This window comes from Hevea brasiliensis, chromosome 17, assembly GCF_030052815.1.
Source record: "Hevea brasiliensis isolate MT/VB/25A 57/8 chromosome 17, ASM3005281v1, whole genome shotgun sequence".
Classification (NCBI taxonomy): Eukaryota; Viridiplantae; Streptophyta; class Magnoliopsida; order Malpighiales; family Euphorbiaceae; genus Hevea; species Hevea brasiliensis.
In genome coordinates this window covers 28,999,064-29,012,754 of record NC_079509.1, presented here as the reverse complement: position 1 = coordinate 29,012,754, position 13,691 = coordinate 28,999,064, and positions in this window count along the sequence as shown.

The window sequence follows — 13,691 nt, the reverse complement described above, 5'->3', positions numbered from 1 at the left end:
AATGAAGTGTGTTGAAACTTTTGGAGTTGAGGTTAAATTCAGATTCCAGGTGGTCATGCTGATGGCAGTAGGACCAAGGTCCATTTGAGGGACCAAAACTAAAAATTTACAAGTCCAATTGGTATGAGACCAGTTGGGAATGAAAATAGGCACTAAATGACACAATTTTCATTTAGGAATTATGCCCAAAAAGTGACCAAAACCTAGTGAACAAATTGACTAAATCCGTAAATGCCCAAAAAGTCTGCCCTATACAAACTAACCAAATGAACAGTATTTGTTCATTTGGCCATAACTTGAGCTAGGCAGGTCTAAATGACCTGAAATTTTACCAGTGGACAGATGAGATATAGACCTAAAACTTCCATGAAGAACACAAACCCAAATTATGCTATTAACTAAGTCATTTGGCCACCCAAATTTGGTGACCTAAAACTGCCAGAACCAAAATTTGCCTAGAAATTCTGGGTTAAGTCCAATCTGGCAGCCATGGTTCAAATGACTATAACTTGAGCTAAAAAACTCCAATTGGAGTGATTCAAAAAGGAGAATAAATTTAAGACAATAAGAAACATTTTCTATGAAGAAAGTTTTGCCAAATTCTAATAGAAAAATGACCAATGGAACAGTGCAACATAAGACACCAAAACTAAAAATTTGCAAATTTGCCTAAAAGACTTAGAATTTGAATAAACAACCAAAACCAACAAATTTAGTTACCAAAATGTGGTATGTGGATGAAGTTAGAATTCCCATACCTATTAAGCCTTAGAAAGTTAAAATTGACTTGAATAGTGTAGTGAATAGTAACCCCAAAACACAAAATTTAAAGAACGTCAAGTTTAGCACATTAGAGATAGGTAAAAGTGAATTTAAATTTATTTTTGGATTTATGTTAAGTTATGATACTGAAACACTGTGAAACTGTGCGTTTCAGTGGAAAAGAATACCAGGAAGGAACCCGAGACATCGAGTCAAGGCCAAGAGGCGACTCATATAAGGTTTGTGCACAACTAACTCTTTTGTTATTTTTTTTACTTCTAAATTGATTTGAACAAGTTTATTTTGTGACTTATGATTTTGTTGTGTTGAGAATTTTAACTTATTGAATGAAATTGTATAATTTAAATAAAAATTTTCTTATGCATTTAAGGACTTATTGCATAGTTTTGAGAATTGTAAATTTTAAGTTTGATGTGTTGCCAACCTTGAGCTTGAATTTATGATGATTTGTAAACACTTTGTAAGTAGTAATTGTTTTGAATATGATTTGAAACCACAGTTGATATGGCAAAATTTTTTTTGAATTCTCATTAGCTTGTCTAGTGAGATATCTCCTCCACTAGATGGGGCGAGTTCCTTTCTCTCTAGCTTGCCAGTTGGGGAAGAGTTTGAATGAGTACTCATATATACTAACTAGTATTTGTTCCTCCATTTTAGCCTCGGTTATTGGAAGAGTGTGAAATGTCGTGGTATACAACACGGCATCTATTTGAATTTTGGGTCATGGGTTCAACTGTGTGAATTGTTAGCAACGCCCTTTAAATTATGCATAGTTTGATAAATTGTGGTTGAAATAAATAATTTATTAGTGATTCAAAATATTTTCGTATTGTTTCAGGATTTAAAAGAAATATAGATAAATAGTTACTATTTGATCAAAATGTTATTCAAATGAATAATTTGCATGAATGAAAATATTGATTTCTAAACGTTATGAATTTTGAAGAATTTAGAAATTTTAAATTTTTATTTATTATGAATTGTCAAGCATAACTTGTATCAAGTTTTAAATTATTAGTTTGTGCACCACTGAGTTCACCACTTAGTGATAGCTTTGTATGCTATCTCAGGTAAAAGAAAATATAAAGCAGCTGAGCAAGATTACTGAAAGGCATAGTAAGACTATCTTCTGGTATATCATAGGTATACCCTTGCACTTTAGATTTTCATGTAATTCTGTAATTATATGTATGAAATTTCCTTTGAGCAGTTGTACCAACTCTTTTGTAATATATTTTTGGATTGTAATGAAATAAAAATTATTATAAGGTTATCTTGAGATTTTATGTATTTATAAAGTTTTGCACTACTAAATTTTTAATGATCCCATGATTGTAAATATTAATTTTGTTACCTTAATGAGAGGTTTCAATGTTTGATTTAATTTAAACTGTGTATTGAGTTGCTTGTGCTGATTTGTGAAATGAAATTGATTAATGAAGTTGTGATTGAGAAATATATTAGGAGTGTCTTTATTTTCAGGTTTTGAAGAACTGTTTTCTTAAAATACAGACGGCACTCTGCCGAAATTTCTATAAAATTTGCGAAAAAATAAAATGGAACAAAAATTTTTATTAGTTTTAAAACTTCAAATAAATGATTTCAATATCCATTAGAAAATGCTCACCACTTATAAAAGTAAGAAAATTGTTTTAAAATCCCTTGTAATATATTTAATAGGTTACCGGTAGGCGAAGTACAGTAATTCATTAGGTGTACTACGGGAGCATGTTACATCTTACGAGGAGTAAGGTGTGACATGTTTTAGTGGTATCAGAGCAAAGGTTTTAAATTATATTTTGAACTGTGAATTTGAAATATTTTTCGATAAGTACAACTACTCGAATGTTTCATACATATAGTACATTTACATCATAAATATGAACTAACGGGGAGAAATCTCCTTGTGTTGGTTGTACAGAAAAAAAAAATCCTGTGAATAGATATGGACAAGGGGGATAAAATAGTAGAGCAGTCTGATACAGCTAACGTACAAGGAGAGGCCCTAGTTTCGCTGAGCGTTGGAGGTCCAACTGCACCAGTCCCTGCTATACAAATTACTGCACAAACGGCTTAGCAGATGGCCATGTTCTTTCAGCAAATGGCTGATAATCTATCAGCCCAGACCCAAGTACAAACCCAACCCCCTCAAGAGCAGCATGAAAAAGAGAAAAGTGGGAAACTTATCGGTCAAAGTTCGGGTAGTAATTTGGGAAAGAGAAAAGATTTTGAGGGACCCCAAGCTCCTAAGTATGATAGAGGCGGATCTTCAGGGCGGAAGTAATCAAGAACCATTCGTCAAAGAACCAGAAGTTCCTACCCTATCTGTGATGTTTATGGAAAATTACACGGGGGTATATGCCATAGGGTCACTGGAGCCTGCTTCAATTGTGGCGGAATTGGACATTTCACCCGAGATTGTACTAGCGCATATCGATTTATGCCACATACTATACTAGAGGAATCAGTTCAAGATTCTAATTTTAGAGGCTCATTAATAGTTAGTAGGGGCAAAGGTAGAAGTAGAGACAGCACTTCGGGTAATCCTCGCACAATGGACCAACCCGAGCAGAGGAATACATTAGAAAGAAGGAACACCTTGCATCGAGGGGAAGAAGCAGAGACTTCAGATGTAGTTGCTGGTATGTTCTTAACTTGTGAAAGGAATAATTATGTACTATTTGATTCCGGCTTTACTTATTTATATGCTAATGCCAAAATTATATGTTCTACTGCTATTCCCTTGCATGGAGATAAATTTTAATGTGTTAGTAATTAGTCTTTTAGGATAAGAATTATGATAATAAGCGTGAATGGAATTAATTTTGGAAAAGTTTCTAGTGAGAGACATCTCCTATACTACGATAAATTATAAAGTTAATTAGTAAGCCTAATTAGGAAGGCAAGAGGACCAAAAAGTAAGTTATAGCAATATATCTGCCCTAGATGGAAGTAAAGGTACTACTGTTAATAGATGTCAGTAAATACCATAATCAAAATAAGTTTAAGATATTAGTAGATTTGAAAGAAATAAGACATAGGGAAGTTTGATATATTGGGGTGTATCGTAGTAACTATGCAATATTCTTGATGTTTGTGCTGTAAGCTGCAGATTACAGTACTGACTTGAGATTTATTGTGTAGAGCTATGTACTACCCAATGGTACATAAGGATAAGAATAGTTATAAATGACTTTCGCTCTAGTACAAATATACCAGAATAGAGTTTTATTACTAGAACTGAGTTTGAAAATCCTAATTCGAGATTTAAAACTCTATAATTAGAATATCAAAAGATCATGGTTACAAGGTAGTGAGAGTTAAAGACTCCGTTACCCTAGCATGAATTACAGTACATCAAGAATTGTTATGGGACTAGAGATTTTAGCATGCTAAAAATTTAAAAATAACACCTATAGGGCTAAGTCATCCAGTCTCTGATATGGGGTTTATAGTTGTTCTGGTATTACAATGGATCTTTTGCTCAAAGTTTAGTAAGGAACAGTATTCTATTTGTGTAGCAGTAATATACAAAATATAATTTTGTTCCCCTAGAAGAGACAGGATGCTATGGATGACAATTATAACTTATAAAACAGTTAAGAAATGATATTCTACTGATAACAGTAATTCGATAGGAACTAGTTGGCCAGGTATTCTTTACGAAGAGCATAATTTTATTGTGCGGATCATAAGGATTAGATTAGAATTCAAGCGAAACTTTTGAATAGCATGGGAAACAGGAGAGTCTGGTAGACTCCCTTTTTAAGATTAAAGAATTGTTTATGGTTGAAAAAAAAAAGGGGTTAATGATCGCAAACCAGCAGAAAATAAGCTATAGAATATTGATAGATAAAAGAGTTGTGGAAGTAAAAATTAGAATAGTTAGTGCGAATTTAATAAAGAAACGTTATGAATATTTGTTAAAGTGTTGACTAGAATGGTCAGAGGACCAAATCAAAGTAATATTGAAGTATAGTGGATTTATTAGGGACGATAAGAGGTGTTAAATTATGACTCAACAGTCAAGTTAAAGAAGAAGATAAGATTGAGGAATAAAATAATTAAAGTTAAGTTATGGAATAAAAAAAAAAAGAAGAAACAAATAGAACAGTAAGAAATGAGAAAAACACTAGATGAGGAATTGCCACCAGGGCAAACAACCTACTTAAGACACGTAACAATATCCTGAACTATTTTATTAAGAAGGAAATAAGTTAAAAAAAAAAAAAGCAAATAAGATAGTGCAAAATGGCACATAGGCCTTGGTTATAAATGGAGATGGTAAGATAATGGTTATGGACCTATGGCCAACAAAGAGATAAATAGTTCATATATGACCAACAAGGTCATTAAAAAAAAAAAGACTACAAAGGAAAATAATTGCTAAAACAACAGCAAGAAAAGACTAAAATATTCTAAACTAAACTGAAGGTTGCATCAAATGATCAAGAGATTTGATAAGAAAAGAGTAAAACTAAGTTCTCACCCATAGGATCGTACGAGGTCCTAGAAAGATTGGATCCACTAGCACACAGATTTGCTTACCTCTGAAATTGAAATGAATTTGAATCTAACTTATGACAGAAGCTCATAAGAAACTTGGCACGCGAGGTGAGCAATCGATGAGTAAATAGTATTGGTTAAAGTGCTAAGGAACTATCATTCAGGCCAGGAAGTTACTTAGGAGCGTGAATAGGACATGAGGAGACAGCACCCACAATTGTTCAGAGACTGATACCAGGTAAAATTTCAAGGATGAAATTATTTTAAGAGGGGGGGGGGGGGGGAGAATTATAACACCTCTATTTGTATAGCCTGGTATATTTCACTGTTCCGGTGACCGGAATTGGTCCGTACAATTAAGAGGATTAGAACCACTCTTAAGATAACTAGATAAGCTATAAACACAAATAATTAGTAATTGTCAATTAGTTAAGTATAAATAAGAAAAACATAACATAAAAAGTTAAACAAGCCGAAAGTCACAACGATGGGTGACCTTCTCGAGAACGACTGCGAAGTCGATTTAAACTCAAATTTTGAACCATAAAATGTGACGCCACGGTCCTTAAGACCATTACAAACACAGTGGAAAAGAGAAAATCACGAAAAAGAACTATTAAGCCAGTCAAATAATTAGGTCAGGGAGCTGGAAGAAATATTGAATTATTTGCAAACGGGGTTGAACCAGCGAGGGGCAATTTGGTCAATTGACCTCAAGAGCTAACTCCTGACCTAACTGTCAAATAAAATTAGAGAAAAGAAAATTTCGAAGTCAGGAATTAAATTAAAAAACTAATAGAAAAATGAATTAAAAAAAAAGAAAATGAAAAAGTGAAGGGAGATGACATCATGCATGATGCCATAAATATTATAATTAATAAATTTAATTAAATTGATTATGGTCTTCCTAAGACATAAAAAAAGAAAAGAAAAGAAAAAAAATAAAAAATAAAAGTCTTCTTCTTCTTTCCCTAAGTGCCGCCTCACTCTCACTGTCACACCCTACCCCTCTGTAAGGCATAACATGATCCCGTAGTATACCTAATGAATTACCAACTCCGTCTACTGATAACCCATTAAATACACTACAAGGGATTTTAAAAACTTTTCTTACTTCTTTTACAGTGGTGAGCACTATTTACAGGTATTAAAAACTTTGGTGGACTGAAGTGAAACCACTAACTCATTTGGTTTATTTGGAATTTCGTAGAAAATTTTGGCAGAGTGCCATCCGTATTTTGGACAAAACAGTTCTTGAAAACTGTAAAAGCACTTCAATAATTTTCCCAAATCTCAACTCCAATACATTTCTCAACACAACAATTTATCAACTCAATTCCATAGAAACTTTTCAAAGTCTGAGATAAGGAAATATAATACAACTTTTACAATCCAAAACACTCATAATTAATTTACAACTTCAATGTACAATTTAATTTACAACTGCTCAAAACCAAAAAGAAAATATACATACAGTGTCATACATTACAGTACATAAAGCATAAGGGGTATACTCAATATACTGTAATCCCTCATTTGGATGTATATGCGGCCTAGTCTGCCTATCTCTCTACTGCGGCAATAAAAGCTATCGAGACAATGTCTCATGGTGCACAACATTAACCAAATCCAATTTAAATCACAATTCATAAGTCATGTAAATAGTGGATACTTAAAATCATAATTAAATTCAAGACAATAATTGTCAACAAGAATTTAAACTCCATTTCTCAATATCACAATAATTTTCCATAAGTCAGATCAGTTTGAATTCAAAAGACCGTTTATGTCAATGAGAGTTTAAATCCATTTCACAATCTCACAATACACATCAATAAATCACACACAGCTTAATCATGATCCATAATTCAATTCATCCCAAAAGCCGATGGCTAATGAGGTATTCAATTCATCCCAAAAGTCGATGACTAATGAGGAATAACATGGCTAGCTAGCAAAAATATGAGTACTCATTCTATTCGTCCTCAACAGGCACACACCTCAACACTTCACCAGAGAGGAATTCAATTCATCCCACTAGACAAGCTAGAGAGGAATACAATCAATATACATGATAGCTGTGGTTTCAAACCATTTCTAATGCTTTTTAATCAATAAGTATCCATCAATGTCATTCAAACCATTTTTCACAGTTTCAAACTATTCACAATATTTTTCAATCAATAAATATTCCTCAAACACATTTCCACAATTTAAAATAATGATATACAAATAATCAATATTTATTTCCATTGAAAATAATTCAAAAGAAACAGTTGTTGTGCACAAACCTCGGATATTTGTCTCTGGTCTTGACTCAGATTTCTTTCCCTTGAGTCCTTGTTAATCGAGAAACACAATTTGAAGTGTTTCAGCATCAAATTAAACTGCTCTATCGATGGGGTTTGGTAAATAATGCATCAACTCAATTATTCACTAAGTCACCTAATATACCGACCCTCATTGCGTTTTAGGTAAATTAGGTTTTAGTGTCGTTAATATGTCACATTCGATAAGGTTTTAGATTTGGTATGTTTTACCAAAGTCATTTCCTTGCTTAGTGCATTTTAATGCAAATTGCTGGATTCTGGAACACTGGTTTGACCTAACCGGACGATCTAGTTCCCTCGGTTTTCGGGTCTCGGTCGAAACTACAAACTTGTAGATCTAGGTCTTATTGCACGCGGTGCAAAATTTCAGGTCAATCCGAGTTAAGTAGACCAAGTTATGGTCATTACACTATTGCTGGTCAAGTGGTACCATTTTAGGTCAATTTTAGGTCAAATTGGTCAATTCTGGTTCGGCCAGTTTTTGGACCCGAACTTGTGCAAGTTGTTTGACTTGCTTATGGCCATTTCTGGGCTTTGGTGTCTTCATAAGACTTGTAGGTATGGGTCTTAACTATTCTTGGTCAAAATTTCAGGTCAATTGGACCTGGTTTGAGTGAGTTATGGCCTAAACACTCACTGCTGCCCAATTGGTCATTTTTCAGGTCCTAATTGCACCTAATCCGAATTGGTCATTTTTTTAGGTCACCTTGCAAGCAGAATTTTGGCATGGTTTCTCAATGAAAGTTGGCACATTTTGTGCCTAGTTTCACCTCAAATTGGTCTCATACCAATTGAGGTTACACATTCAAGGTTATAGGCTAAAATATACACTGCCCTCAATATGCAATTCACATCCCAACTTCAAACACACACTTACCTTTGCAAGGTTTACTTCCATACCCTACCAAACTGTTTTGGCACATTACCAACAACATTTTCTACATAACATTAGCATTATTTTGGGCAGATTCCAATCACCCTCAACACACCAAATATCATTCACAATTACAATTTCTAAGTACCATTACAAACACACCTAAACATTACAAACTTTACATACACTTTACAATGTAAATTGACATACATATCATCAATCCTTCTAGGTCAATATGCTGCCCACACTCCCTTCAATATACACCATTATTCAAGTGTCCACAAGCTGCCACAATTCATTCATCAACATCACATTGCCGTACCATATGCCAATTCCCATCAAAGTGCATCATTCACCATATATACATGCATTAAATCACTAGGTTACTAAATCACCTTGATTAACATTATTTCTCATCAATTATATACACAAATACCTCATCATAAACGTGACCCATGGCTGTCCAAAATGAAAATAACAATAACCTTTCAAACTTAAAATTTTCCTTCACCAAACTAATACCCATAACATGCACAAAAACTTTAACAAAGGATTTCTCAAAAATGCAAACTTACCTTTATTTGTAACTTGCTAAACCTTCACCAAACTTCTCAAATTGGGTGTTAATATCTTCCTTGTGATGTGTAGACAAAGTTTAATGAAGGAACTCAAGTGTTTGGAGTTGAAATGGAAGGAGGGATCAAGCTTGCATGAAAATGTCCATGGAGTTTTCTCTCCCTTCATTCACGGCTTGGATGGTAAATGAAGAAGATGAAGTGGCTGCTGGACATAGTGGACTTACATCAGCCCCATAATGTGTTTATTTTATTCCCTTAGTGGTCCACTTACTCTAATTAATTCATATTATAAGTTACTTTCACTTAATCCCACATTAAACCCTTAATTCTCACTATTTACTTTAGGTACCACCAATTTAATTTTTCATTTCATTTTCTAAGTGTAATATTATTTATTTTTAATGGAAATTTAGGTCAAAAGACACTTCGGGATGTCAAATGACCATAATGCCCCGATTTTTCAAGAAACCGTATTTTGTCTGTTTTTTCGATTTCTCACTTTTCTTTGTACTAATTATTTAATTTTTCTTTAATCTTTCTAATGAGATTTATACTTCAATAAGGTTCTATTTAAGTCCTAAAATATTTTCCGTGGTTCCGCTAGTCAACGGTCCACGCCGTGACTTCTCACCCAATGCTAGGTTTCTACCACTTACTCGGTTACATTTCTTTGCTATGATTTTTCCTTTGTTTTTGTTTTATTGTATTTCATTATATTATGAATCCTCAATCATATTGAGGTTCTAGGCATCCTAGCTGTCCGACAACAGTCACCGAGAACGCACTACCGAACTTTGGGGTGTTACAATTCTCCCCCCCTTAAATAAATTTCGTCTCGAAATTTTACCTGGCATTAGTCTCTGAATAGCTGTGGGTGTTGTCTCCTCATATCCTCTTCACGTTCCCAAGTAGCTTCCTGGCCTGAATGATGGTTCCACAACACTTTAACCAGGTGTATCTGTTTGTTCCTCAGCTGCTTCACCTCATATGCCAGAATTTTTATGGGTTCTTCCTCATATGAAAGGTCTGGATTTACTTCAATCTCTTCAACTGTTAGTACATGAGATGGGTCTGACCTGTACCTCCTTAACATGGACACATGGAAGACACTGTGTATCCTTGCTAGCTCGGGAGGTAATGCCAACCTATGCTAAAGGACCCACTCTTTCCGTAACTTCATATGGTCCGATGAAACGAGGACTTAGTTTCCCTTTCGCCAAATCTCATAATCCTCTTCCAAGGAGAAACTTTGAGGAATACCTTATCACCCATCGCATACTCAATATCTCTTCTCTTGAGATCAACATAGGACTGGTCCGATGCACCTTGAGTCTATCTCTCGATCAACTGATCTTTTCCTCTGTCACTGGACAATTTCTGGTCCAATCATCGTCCTTTCACCTACTTCATCCCCACATAAGGGAGTTCTACACTTTCTGCCATACAAAGCTTCATATGGAGGCATCCCTATGCTTGATTGGTAGCTGTTGTTATAAGCAAACTCAATCAAAGGCAAGTGTGTATCCCAACTACCTTCAAATTCAATCACACAAGCCCGTAGCATATCCTCCAATATCCGAATAACCCTCTCGATCGCCATCCGTCTGTGGGTGGAATGTCTTGAAGTTCAATCTAGTTCCTAGGGCTCTCAAGACTACCCTAATCTAGAAGTGAACCTAGGATCTCTCAGACACAATTGCTACCGCACTCCATGCGCTTTTACAATCTCATATATGTACAATCTGCCAATCTTTCTAGGCTATAGTCCATCCGAATCGCAAAAAGTGAGCAGACTTGGTCAATCACAACTATAACCCATATCGCATCATGACTACTCCGTGTCCTTGGAAGTCCTGTAACAAAATCCATAGTTATCCGCTCCCATTTCCACTGCATCGACAAAGGATGTAACAAACCTGGAACTTGATGTTCGCCTTTACTTGCCGACAAGTTAGGCATTTGGAAACGAATTCACTATATCTCTTTTCATGCCCATCCACCAAGAATGCTCTTTCACCCTCTGACATTTTAGTTCCACGGTGCATAGCAAATGGAGACTCATGTGCTTCCTTCAAAATGGTTTGTCTCAATTCCACATCACTAGAACGCACATTCTACTCGATGTAGCAATAAACCATCATCTCTCACAGAGAATTCGGTTTCTTGCCCCGTTGGACTTCTTTTAGTAGCTTCGATATTTTTCATCACTGTGCAGCCATTACGACCGATCAATCAACACTGTACATGCCATGCAACTACCGTCCCACATCATCAACCTCTAAACCGGCATGTTGTGCTTTCAATTCATATACCATGGACAAAGGAGAAACTCGAGACTTGCCATAGTCTTGCGACTTAAGGCGCACCACCACATTTGCTTTTCTGGTGATAGTCTATTAAGCAATCATAATCTTTAATGAGTTCTAGCCATCTCCTCGCCTCAAATTCAATTCCTTCGGTACCTAAGTACTTCAAGCTCTTGTGATCTGTGAAGATGTAGCATTTCTCTCCATACAGATAGTGTCTCCAGATCTTTAGAGCAAAAACAATAGCTGCTAACTCCAGATCATGTGTTGGGTAGTTCCTCTCATGCGGTTTCAGCTGGCGTGATGCATAAGCAATGACATTCCGATCTTGCATCAGTACACAGCCTAACCCATTGTGAGAAGCATCACTATAAATCGTATTCTTTACCTGAGTAGGTAAAGTGAGAACTGGAGCTTGATTAAGCACCTCTTCAACTCATTAAAACTCTATCGACATTTATCACCCACCGAAATTTTACATCTTTCCGGCTTGGTGGAGAAGATAACATAGAAAACCCCTTCACAAACCGTAATATCCACTAAACCTAAACGAATTTACGTGATGTTCCCGGCGGCTTCCAATTAAGGATAGCTTCTACCTTGCTGGTTTCTACCTTGATCCCTTCAGGTGAATCAACATGTCCCAAAATGGATATTTCCTTCATCCAAAATTAACATTTCGACAATTTGGCGCATGCTTCTTTCTCCCTTAAAATCTGCATAATCCGCAGATGTCTATCATGCTCCTCTGCACTCCTCGAGTATATCAAAATGTCATCAATAAACACCACCACAAATTGATCAAGATATGGTCTGAAGATAGTGTTCATCGATCCATAAAAGCGGTGGAGCATTTGTTAACCCGAATGGCATTACTAGAAACTCATAGTGGCCATACCGAAGTTAAAGCGCTTTTGGAATACTCGCTTGCACCTTCAATCGATGATAACCAGATCGCAAATCAATTTTGGAGAATATCGCTGCACTTCAATCGATCGAATGGATCATCAATGCGAGGCAATGGATATACATTCTTATTGTCACCCTATTCAACGCTCGTAGTCAATGCATAAGCGGAGAGTACCATCCTTCTTCTTAACAAACAACACCGGTGCTCCCCAAGGTGACACACTAGGGCGGATGAAGCCCTTTTCAAGTAATTCTTGTAATCGTATCTTGACTCCTTCAACTCACTGGTGCCATTCGTATGGCGTTATGGAGATTGGATCCACACCAGAACATTAATTTCAAATCGCACTTCTCTTTCCGAGGTAATCCCGAAATTCATCAGAAACACATCCGAAAGTCATATCTGTAGGGATGTCCTTCAATGCCGGACTCCACTTGGGTGTCTACTACGTATGCCAAGTATACTTCACACCCTTCCGATCATTTTTCCGCTAGTGCAAATTAAATGATGGTTGATGGCAATAATCGCCTCTCCCTTGTATTACCACATCATCAGCATCGAGGAGACCAAAAGTGATCTTCACCTCTACGTCAATCATGGCATGATGTCTAGCTAACCAATCCATGCCCAAGATGATATCATAATCTCTGAAGGGCATTTCAATGAGATCGGACAGAAAAGTGTGTCCTTGGATCACCAAAGGACAATCTCTATACATTCTGTTAACCCTGACCTCCTGTCCTAGGGGACTTGTTACTAGCACCTCAAAGTCCATTTTTGTACATGGAACAGCAATGCAATCAATGATGCTAGCACTCACATAAGAAAGGGTAGACCCCGGATCAAATAGCACAAATACATTCTCGTTAAAAGTTGAGAAGGTACCACAACATCGATGTCTCGCCTCTTCTCTCTGTCTCATGGCATAGACTCGATCGAGCAATCGCCTTGTTCTCGACTGCTTTCTGTGCCTTGGCTGCTCGGGTTACCTCTACCCCGCCTCTACCTCTGCTAGGTGGTTGTGAGCTTCGTGACAGTGGCTCAATCGACCCTTCTGCAGTAGTAGGAGGTGGTCCAACTCGCGATCATGGTGCGTCCTTGGCAAGTGTCCGGTGCCTCCACAGCTATAACAGCTCCAATAGCCTTGTAATAGATTCCACCATGATTCTTTCCACAAGTTTCACATTGGCGGAGGGTAGGAACTTCGGTACTCACGACTGCATGGGGAGGTCTCGTCCGAATATCTTCCCTTCCGGACTTCTTGCCACCTCTACCATGTCCCCATAGTTCTTCCTCTTTCCAGATGACCACCGAACTCGATCGATTTTCCTCTTTCTCTGTCTTCTCCGACCTCTTCTTCTCGTGAGCTCTTAAACTCAACTCTTTCCAACTCTAGGGCTTGAG